Source organism: Daucus carota, chromosome 5 (assembly GCF_001625215.2).
Source record: "Daucus carota subsp. sativus chromosome 5, DH1 v3.0, whole genome shotgun sequence".
Lineage (NCBI taxonomy): Eukaryota > Viridiplantae > Streptophyta > Magnoliopsida > Apiales > Apiaceae > Daucus > Daucus carota.
In genome coordinates, this window is record NC_030385.2 from 35,184,473 (window position 1) to 35,195,561 (window position 11,089).

The following is an 11,089-nucleotide window of genomic DNA, read 5'->3' on the forward strand; positions in this document are numbered from 1 at the left end:
AGAGAAAAAGAGATGAACATATGGCTATTAGGATGTCTAAGATACATATATCTTTTCAATTCTTTTCCTATTCTCATTGCATAATACAAAAATTAATGTTATATGTTGTTTAAAGTATATGATATTATTACACTAAATAAAAACTATTTATATATATTATTCATACATTTATTGTGTATGTATTACAAAATTAAAGTGTAACTATCATATATAATATTAAACGTTATTATTAAAATATATAATAATATTAATATCATAATATAAATCAGTTGCATCAAATTTAATTGTCAAAAAAATATCATATAAAATTCAATGATTAAGATATTTATAGAAATTGTGTTAAAACTGAAAAATAATATAGAAAAAAAAATTATATTTCAAATAACAAGAAAAAATTGAGACACCTGTTGAAGCATGTGAGTTGCTCTTATCCCCAACATTTTTCGTCAGCACAATTATGTATGTACATATATGACATGTTCTCATGACTTGTTCTTAGTACCTGTCATCTATATATTTTGTTGTTTTTTTTTGAGGAAAGGATAATTTATTAAATAGGAGAAATATCCGAATACAAAGACTCCAACACATCTTGCGGAGGAGACGTAAAAATATTGTAGCAACCAACCAAACAAGGAATCCTAGCCATGTAATGAGCCACCTTATTTGCTTGCTTTTTAATATTATGGAGAATGAAATCAGCTCTTTGACGAAGCTTGGCACGACAGAATTCAAGGACATTACCAACCTCAAGTTGATATTCTTTGTTGTACTGCACAGAATCTGTAACAAGTTGTGAATCACACTCGATGACTACATTTTGGACACCCATATCCTCCAGCCATGCTAGTGCCTCCTGCAGACCAATAGCCTCTGCCTCCATGACATTTACCGTACCTGCATGCCGCAAGTTTTTACCCCTGATAAACTCGCCCTTATCATCCCTCAACACCATTCCTACGGCAAATGAGTCAACACCATTAAAAACAGAAGCATCTACATTTAGTTTCACCCAGCCTTCCTGTGGCCGACTCCACCTGGAACAATCTTGCTCCTCAGTCCTACTAAACCCAGCAGAATAAAGCTCCTTCCTGTGCATTGCAGACTGCCAGTCCTCCACTTGTGTCGAACTCAACTTCACAGTAATAGCAGGCGTAATACTTTTACCTTCCCAAAGCTTCTTGTTTCTGACAAACCATATTCCCCAGAGCACAGTAGCTATTTTAATGACTCTGCCTTCCTCTTCCTCACTAATCTGATTCAGAAGCCAGGCAGGAGCTGAGTCAACTAACCTCATATCAAGATTTAAACCAGCAGTAGACCAACATTGTTGAGCAAAAGTGCAATCAAAGAAGACATGCAGTAAATGCTCGATATCGCCTTCACACATCGGACACGTAATAGGATTTAAGACACCCTTACTACGCAACAGATATCTAACGGGGATATTATTTTTGCAGAATCGCCAGAGAAAGATTTTAATCTTATGAGGGAGATTTAAATTCCATAGTCTCTTCCAGCCCTTCGAGTTGTCAGCATTAATCATCAAATTCGAACTTGAAAGCCAATAATGATAAGCTGATTTTACAGAATACTGACCATTGAAAGATTGAGTCCATGCTAACCTGTCCCTTACCGCATGTTGAGGAATTCGAGTTTGAAGTATCACACGAAAATCATCTTCATGAAAGTGTTGCTGAACCTTATGCACGTCCCATTCTTTGGCGTTTGGACGGAAGTAACTGCAAACTCTTTCATTACGGACACCATTCAAGTGATGATCTTCCACACAATAATTCTGCTTTGTTCTCAACCATGGATCTGAAAAAGCCATAATTTCCTCCCCATCTCCAAGCACCCAGCGAAACCCTTTACATAATTGTTCCTTAGCCTCCCAGACACCCGTCCAGATAAAACTCGAGCCAGTACCCTTTGAAGCTTGCAGGATATTACTACTTGGAAAGTAGCGAGCTTTAAACAGTTATGTGTCATCATATATATGTACATAATACAAGATATAGGAGTCACATATATACACGTGTCTTTATGCATTCATGCATGCAATCTCTAGCCTCCGTTTTCCATTGTATAGTATATCATGATCTAAATAGATTTTATCTTATTAAATTATTATTTTTTTTTGAAAAAATCTTATTAAATTATTGATTTTGATTGATACTTGTCAAGTGTAATGATATTCAAAATAATGCTCGCATTTTTCCTGTTTATTTTCTCTTTTTTAATTGGTATAAAATACAAACCAAAATTGAAATGAAAACTACAAATTAATCTGAGCATGAATCTAATCTAATGGTCACCAGAAACCATCACACACAATCACAATTAAAATAAATTAATTTCTATCCACAAATCACCTCCATTTCTAATTTAATTTTTTCCGTCAATGTTTGTAATTTAATAAAATATTAAGAATACTGCAGGTTCAATTCTTGAGGAAGCTGGAGTTCAAGTATTTTTACATTATAGTCGTCGCCCCGGCGCCAGCCCGGGCTGAGAAAAAAATAATAAGTATAATTTATTTATTTTTAATTTTTTAGCCCGGGGACAAATTTAAAAATGATTATATATATAAAAATAATAGCCCACTTAACATGGTGGTTTACATCCAGAAGGCCATATTTAAAGACATAAGCTATATATGAAGTTATCTTACAACTAGTGTTCATTATCCCACAGTCTTTGTGCTACTCGTTTCAATGGCAAACAAAGGCAAGCCCTGTGCTTTCCTTCTCATTCTCTTCCTTTGTCTTGCTTCTTTTATTACTGTTAAAGCACTTGACAAAAGCGATACGACGCTGACCAAGTGCATCAAGGGTTGCCAACGGAAGTACCCTCAGAGCCCAGAGGAGCGATATCGGGCTTGTCAGCAGCACTGCGAGAGCACTGAACTGCAGCACCGCCCTGAGTGCAGACAACAGTGCATAGACAAGTACAAAAAGGAACGAAAAGATGATAACCCTTATGCGTTCGAGGAGCAACACTTCACTACGTTAATTGAGTCTCAGCATGGCAGCCTCAGAATTCTTCAGAAGTTCCTGGATCATTCCAAGCTTTTATCAGGCATCAACAGCTTCCGTTTTGGATTTCTTGAGGTCGGTCCTCACGCGCTTCTTGTCCCTAGCCATCTGGATGCGAACCTTCTTAACGTTGTTCTTCGAGGTGTGTTTTGTGTGATTACTTGGCCTGCAAACTAGACGTCTGTGATATGTTTTACAAGACATGTCATTTAGAGTATGGCAACTATTGGTTTGACTCCTGTCAGGAGGCGGATCTAGGAAAAGACACGGGGGAGACCTCTCCCCCTAAAAAAAAAAATTACATTTTTTTGTCATTCTAGATTTTGCAAAATTATAGAAGTGCCCTCACAAAATTTAAAAATATATAGGTATTTTCTGAAAATTTGTTTGGTGCCCCCCGAAGTTTGCATCCTAGATCCGTCCATGACTCGTGTAACTCGTAGTTTGTAGCTGGTTTGTTAGGGAACATGATCCTATTTGTTAGGTAACCTTATAGATTAACAAGAGGGATAATTAATGATCGCAGGAAGGGGAAGAGTGAGCTTGGTACGTTCAAAAGGAAGACAGAGCTTAAGTCTTCAACCTGGCGATATCTACAGAATTCCTGCAGGAACAACTGCTTACTTGATCAATATAAACAAGACTGAGAAACTTGAGATTGCGTCGCTCATCCAACCTGTTTCCACTCCGAGCAAATTTCAGGTGATGATTAGATAACAAGACTTTCAGGTATTTATGTTCAAAGATACATATCATTCCTTTAAGAGTGATTGACACTTTGCACCCCTTATGTTTAGGCGCTTTTTCGATTTGGTCTCAACCATTTTTTTTGACAATATGCAACCTAAAGTTTGAAAAGCGCTTCGCTTTGCACCCCTTTGACCACTCTCCGTTTAATTGACCGTTAATGTTAACAGATCTACCCTTTTCACTTTGCACCCCAAAATTTTAATTTTTTTTCATGAGTATTTTGAAATATTTTTTTTCATGAATGTAAGCCCTTCGAAATATTTTCAATATGTTTAAGAATTTTCTGCATGCACTAATTGATGATGGAATATTAATGGATCTTAAACCTAGTTCATGAATTTAGTGTGATTAAAATGATGCTACTGGGATATAATAATTAATAAATTGAAGGGGTTGGCAATTATTAATTGCAGAAGATGATGGCACAATCTAGTAGGAGAAAGGTCAGTGGTGTTAAGAAAGATATAATCAGTGAGTTGCCTCAGAACTTACAAGAAATTATCCCTATGTTTTCTGCCAATACAAGACGCAGTGAGAACCAGTGCCTTGTCAAGAGCATGGAGGCATGGTTGGACTAGGATCTCACATCTGATCTTTGATTTGGAATCGATATTTCACAGCATGATGAAGAAATATACTGAAAATGATGATACAAGACTGAAGGCGTATAGATTTATTAGTGTGATAAATAAAGTTCTCCTACTCCACAAAGGTCCGATCCTCAAGTTTTCAGTACTAGACATACCTCAAGGTTATTAGTCTGATACTCAAATAGTTCATGATTATATTGATCAGTGGATTTCATTATTATCAAAGAATGGTACCAAGCAACCTACACTGGATAACTATTATAATCTCCTTGAAGAGTCTGATGCACATAATTTCTCTCTTCTAGACCTGACTCATTTAAGGCTTTTAAGTGTTTGGTTTCCCTATACACCCTCATGTGAAAGATTTGCTAATCTGACTCATCTTGAGCTAGTTGATGCTACTTATAGTTTTGGACAAAGCATCTTCTTTTGCCCTGTACTTGAGAAGTTGACCTTGGTAATTTGCAGAGGACTTTTCCCTAACAACTTTTGTGCTCTTAATCTTAAACGTCTGATTCAAGTACACCATGAGTTAGCTTCCAAATATTCTCTAGCTGGGTTAGAAAACCTTGAAGAATACTCTTTAATGTTATTAGAAGATTGCTCTGAGGAGATGCAAACATTCAATGTGGTTATAATCCCCGGTAGTCTACATAAAATTGAGAAGTTCTCCTTAGCAGGTGTTTCCTTGAAGGTAATATTCAGATTATCTTTATATTATTCTGTGCAATCTTACTCTACTGAGCAACTTCTAATTTTGGTGCTTTCATTTGCAATGCCTTTCAAAGGTCTTGGCCGCCGGAGGTTTTCCGCATAAGCGTTCGAAACCACTGCCATACTTAAAGTCTCTCAATATTTTTGATATTTACATCCATGAAAAAAAATATTTCAAAATACTCATGAAAAAAAATTAAAATTGTGGGGTGCAAAGTGAAAAGGGCACATCTGTTAACTTTAACGGTCAATTAAACGGAAAGTGGTTAAAGGGGTGCAAAGCGAAGCGCTTTTCGAACTTTAGGGTGCATACTGACAAAAAAAATTGTTTGAGACCAAATCGAAAAAGCGCCTAAACAAAAGGGGTGCAAAGTGTTAATCACTCTTCCTTTAATATCAAGTCTCCATTAGGCCTTTTTCGGAGCTGGAGGACAGAACCCAAAGGGCTTTCTCACAACTTTCAGCCCTGAGCTCCTAGAAGCCGCTTACAAGGTAAGCCTTCAGAACTGTATAATGATTTGTGTTTGCCTATGATTGTTAACTGCGGTTTCAATTAATCTAAAATTGGAACATCAGGTAAACAGGGATAGGCTGCAGAGATTTCTGGGACAAAAGAATGTGGGGTTCTTCGTCGACGCTTCTGAAGAGCAAATCAGGGCTTTGAGTGATCAGGCAGGTGAAAAGGGGTCAAGGCCTTTTGGTAAATCAACAAGCACGATTAATATTTTACACCAGCGCCCTGTACATTCAAATAAGTATGGTGAGATCCGTGACGTAAAACCTGATGACTTCAAGCCATTTCAAGACCTTAATGTTGGTGTTGCGTTCGCAAACATTACACAGGGAGCAATGTCAACCATGTTTTTCAACTCCAAGGCAACCAAGATCTGTGTAGTGCCTAACGGGAAAGGTTACATTCAGATGGCATGCCCACAGTTGTCTTCCTCTTCTTCAGAGGAGTCCGAACAAGGCCATGGCAACGGAGGCTCCCACGAGCAGAGTCCAGGTTATAAGCAGCTGAATACCCAATTAAGGCCTGGCGTTGTATTCATAGCTCCTCCTGGTTACCCTTTTATCATGGTAGCTTCCAGTAACCAAAAGCTTGAGGTTCTCTGTTTTGTGATCAATGCCAGAAACAGTGAAAGAACCCCTCTTGCAGGTATTGGGACTAGTCCTATCAGTCAATATCAATGTCGAAATTGATTAAATTTTTGTGTATTATAACATTCTTGGTTCATTTTCATAGCATTTGATCAAGAATAGAATCTGATGTTGATCTGAAATTCATATAAAATTTTCAGGAGGAAACAACATACTGAATCAGCTAGAGGAGGTGGCCAAAGAGTTGGCATTTAACATGCCATCAGAAGAAGTGGATTCAATCCTAAGAAGCCAGAAGAATGAATGGTTTGTGAAAGGGCCTTCCCACTGATCAGTCCCGGACAGCTTCTAAGATTGAAGGCGTTTTTGTATAATATTGTAAGAAAGGGTTTTTTTTATGTAAGATATAATATATCTTACCTCTGTATCCTGCAGACGGCTGATACATAAATAAAACTGCCTTGATCCAATAGATTGAAGATATGGGGTAAAAGCTCAAAATAGTGCATAGGAAGAACTGAACTTATTTCAGCATGATACCTATAAACCAGTGTGATGTTTTTTTCGTCTGAAATGCAACTAAAAAGTGTATTGGCAAGGGAAGTGCATACTGATGGGGGCAAACAAGTTTTAAAATCATAGCCCTGCAAAATACACATAAGGGCAACCCGCAGACTTTCTTACCTTGAGGCCAACCGCAGACTTTCTTGCTGCCTCAGCATGTGGATGCCGAGCTCTTCCTAGTCGTTGTTCAAGGCGTGTTTATACTTTAATATGCCTATATTGTTTGATTGAATGATGAAGTTATTCGAAGGGTTTGAGATTAAGTTGAGTGATTGTTATAGGAAGGGGAAGAATCAGCTTGTTGCGTCCCGGTGGAAGGCAGAGTGTGAATCTCAGAGTAGGAATATTATCAGAGTCCCTGCAGGAACAACTACTTATCTGATCAATAGTTACAATAACGAGAAGCTTATCATAGCCAAGCTCATCCAGCCTATCTCCACGCCAGGCGAATTCGAGGTACTTATATATGATCAGCAAAGAAGCTCCTGTTAAGTCATGAAAATTAAGCTTGTTTGAGACTATTTCTGATTGTTTACCTTGTTTGTAATGTTAGCCGTTCTTTGGAGTTGGAGCGAAGAATCCAGAGTCCTTCCTCAGGGCTTTCAGCGCTGAGATACTGGAAGCCGCATTAAAAGTGAGCCTCCTAACATGGAAGTTTAGTACTAATAGTTATTAATTCTTCGTTTTTAAAGTATTAACATGGGATTCATTTGGTTTTAATTTGGAATATAGGAAAAGAGGGACAAGTTTAAGAGGTTGCTTGATGCACAGAAGGGTGAATTTATTGTGAAGGCTTCGGAAGAGCAGATCAGGGCTCTGGACAAGAAAGACGAGGAAGGAGGTAAAGGCATATGGCCTTTGCCTTTCGGTGGTGGTGAATCAGAGAACAAGATTAATTTTTCAAGGCAAAATCCTGTTGAATCGAATGAGTTTGGTGAGCTCCGCGAGGTTAAACCCAGTGACTTTAGGCCGCTCGAAGATTTTGATGTCACTGTTTCCTTTGCTAACATCACACAGGTATGTTCATTTCATTCTCACTGAATATGTAGATGTTTATGAATGTATTATTTGTGTCTTGATTGATGTGTTTGTTCAGGGAGGCATGTTCAGGGAGGCATGTCAACTATCTTCTTCAATTCCAAGGCAATTAAGATCTCCGTGGTGACGAATGGAGCTGGGGAACTTCAGATGGCATGTCCGCACTTGGCACAAGAGCAGGGCCAAGGACAGCAAGGCCGTGGTGGCTCTCAGGATGGGCAAGGACAGCAAGGCCGTGGAGGCTCACAGGAGCAGGAACAGGAGGCCGTGGTGGCTCCCAGGAGGGACAAGGACAAGAAGGGCGTGGAGGCTCCCTGGAGCAGGAGCAGGGCCAGGGCCAAGGAAGCCGCGGTGGTTCACAGCAGCAAAGCTATGAGAAGGTGCAAGCACGTTTGAATCAGGGTGTGGTGTTCGTAACCCCACCTCACCACCCTCTAACTTTGATAGCTTCCAACAACCAGAATCTTGAGGTTCTCTGCTTCGAGATCAACGCTAGAAACAATGAGAGAACTGCTCTTGCAGGTAATCAAGTGATTACGAAATTGTTAAAAATGTGTTCATATATGTTTGATAAAACAGCTAACAAACTTCATTATAATTTCAGGGCAAGACAACATATTCGAACAGATGGAGAAGGTTGCAAAGGAGCTGGCTTTCAACAGACCATCTCAAGAAGTGGATGAGACATTCGGGGCAAACTGGAAGAAATGGTTCTTCAAGGGTCCTAACCAGCAGCAACCAGGCCTACGAGTGAAGGGAGAAGCTAGCAACATCAACGGAGTAACGGGCGATGCATCAGTAGCAGGGCTACTTTTCTTATGTTTTCTATAAATAAGACGTGATGTAAATTTCGAGTGAGTTTTTGTGGGGAAGAATGCAGTAATGTGGTTTTGTCCCGTGTAATCCTAACTCGTCCATGTTACCGGACGAGTCTATATTCTTGAAAGTTTATAAATCTATCATTTTTAATCACTTCGCGAAAATATAAAACTATATTTCTTTTCTGTTATAAATAATATAATTATGTGGATGTCCTTTGGCTTTTCACTAGCTAGATTTTTGGCTTTTCAGTAGCTAGTCCTTTGGTTTACTTGTAACTCACATTTGTAATCCTATATAAAGGATATTTGTGTAACCATATAAAAACACACAATGATATCTACTTCTTTATCTCTTGTCTAGCTCTCTCAACTATCTCTCTGCATATATTATTTCATAACACGTTATCAGCACGATCTGCTTTTTCATTTTGTTATATGTTGTACGGCTCCCTCTTCTATTTTGTTTGTAAGACTACTCTACTGCTTTGTTCACAAATTCTTGTACTTGATATTCAAGAGGATCGATGAAGATTGTTCTTGCTACGAGAGGTTTGTTGTTCTTCCGAATTAGTGGTCTTTCAAAAACGACATTCTTGAAGTAAGGAATCTTGAACTCAAATGAATTGATCATCAAATTATAAAATTTTAAGGTAAGCCTCCCTTCACCATTCTTTTCATTTTATGGTACTATACTAAATTTATATGTTTGAGTGATGCTAGTTTTAATATTCTCCTAAAATTATACTAAAATTAAAATTGAGAGGATTTGGATATTTTGGAATAGTCCCATAATTTTCTATAACTTAAACTAGTTAGTATTCTTGATATGATACATGTAAGTTGTGAATTCATCCAAGTATACATAAATTGAATCATTTTAAATGTTTACATGTTTTTAAGTTTGTTTTTGGATTTGCTTTTGGAATAATCGATTTTGGATTTGTGGATGTTTATAGTTTTTGGAATTAGTATGGACTTATATGGATATGCTTTAGTCTCTTATGGATTTAAACACATTATTCGGATATTTTTTTGGATTTGAGTAAATTGTTTTGAATACGTACATTTGGATTTGAGTAAATTACTTTGGATTTTTTGGACTTCACTATTTGGACCCTTTTGAAATTGGATGAAATATTTTGGATCTCTATTCTTGGCTCTCTTGGAATCTGAATATTTGTGAGATACTTGTTTTTACTAATGAAAATCATGTTGTTGTTTTTTCTACCATATTATATTTTCAGTGATCATTATATATAATTTTGATGAATACCTTCGGTGGTGAATTACTATAGATTTTATGTCACTCTTATATATGTGTAGAATTATTGTGATGATTTTCACTTGCGTTCTTTCTCACTACATTATTTTTATTTGACAAATAGAATATATGATCAATTTATTTATGTACATGTGATCAATTTATTCAAGATGAATCCACAAAAAGAAAAATCATAATTTATTAGTGACTCTCTAATCCAAAAACTGCACATGATTAATAGATAGTAAGTTGCTCTAATCTTTAAAAAGTCATGAGTCACATGTGCTCCATTCTATTCTAAAAAAAAAATGAATTTTTCTCAAGTCATCTATTTCATATGAGTTTAAATTGATAGTAAGTTTAATTAATGACTTAGCTAATTTTTTTTCTATGAGAGAGATAAAGGTTCCATATCATTCTTATCTATGTACATTATGTATGACCTCACCCACTAGTGTTTGTCTATATATCTCAGATTAATATATGCTACTCAGATTTTTGCTTGTCCATATTTAATCTTTCTACGGACACCCCAAATTTTGAGATAGTCAAAACTTTATATATTATGGTCTGAAAGAGATGGCTTATGGGCACACACTATGTCTTGCTCACATATTAAAGTATATCACATATGCATGCTTCAAATAAGTGATATTATGTGATCTCCATGTGAAATTCTTGATAATTGATAGAATGTTAATATCACTACTTGTCTTAAATTTATAGTTGATTTAAAATTAGTGTTGATAAAAGTGATTTTTTTTATCTCACTTGAGCTAAATGATGTTGGTATTATCTACAACACCTATTTGACATTGTTTTCAATAGATTGAGTATATAATTGCAACCAGAAGTTGCACGAAATAACAACCAGAAATTGTCTCTATATAATAAAATTAGTTTTTTTTTATCACACATTTTGATATGTTTGATTTATGAAGATGAAGGATGTCAACATAGTAATATGTTTAAACACTTGATTACATCCCAGAAAAATGATATATTAGTATAATATTCAATTTATGAGTTTATCCTAAATGATATAATATCCATGAAGGATGGTTCTATATAAAGAATAGTATAATATTTGGATATAATAGATTTAATTGAATAAATATTATATTGTGTCTCGCAGACACGGTATTATGAAATTGGGTTGTTAAAATCATGACTTGATATCATGACTAATTGTGCTTTACTAAATTTGAATTA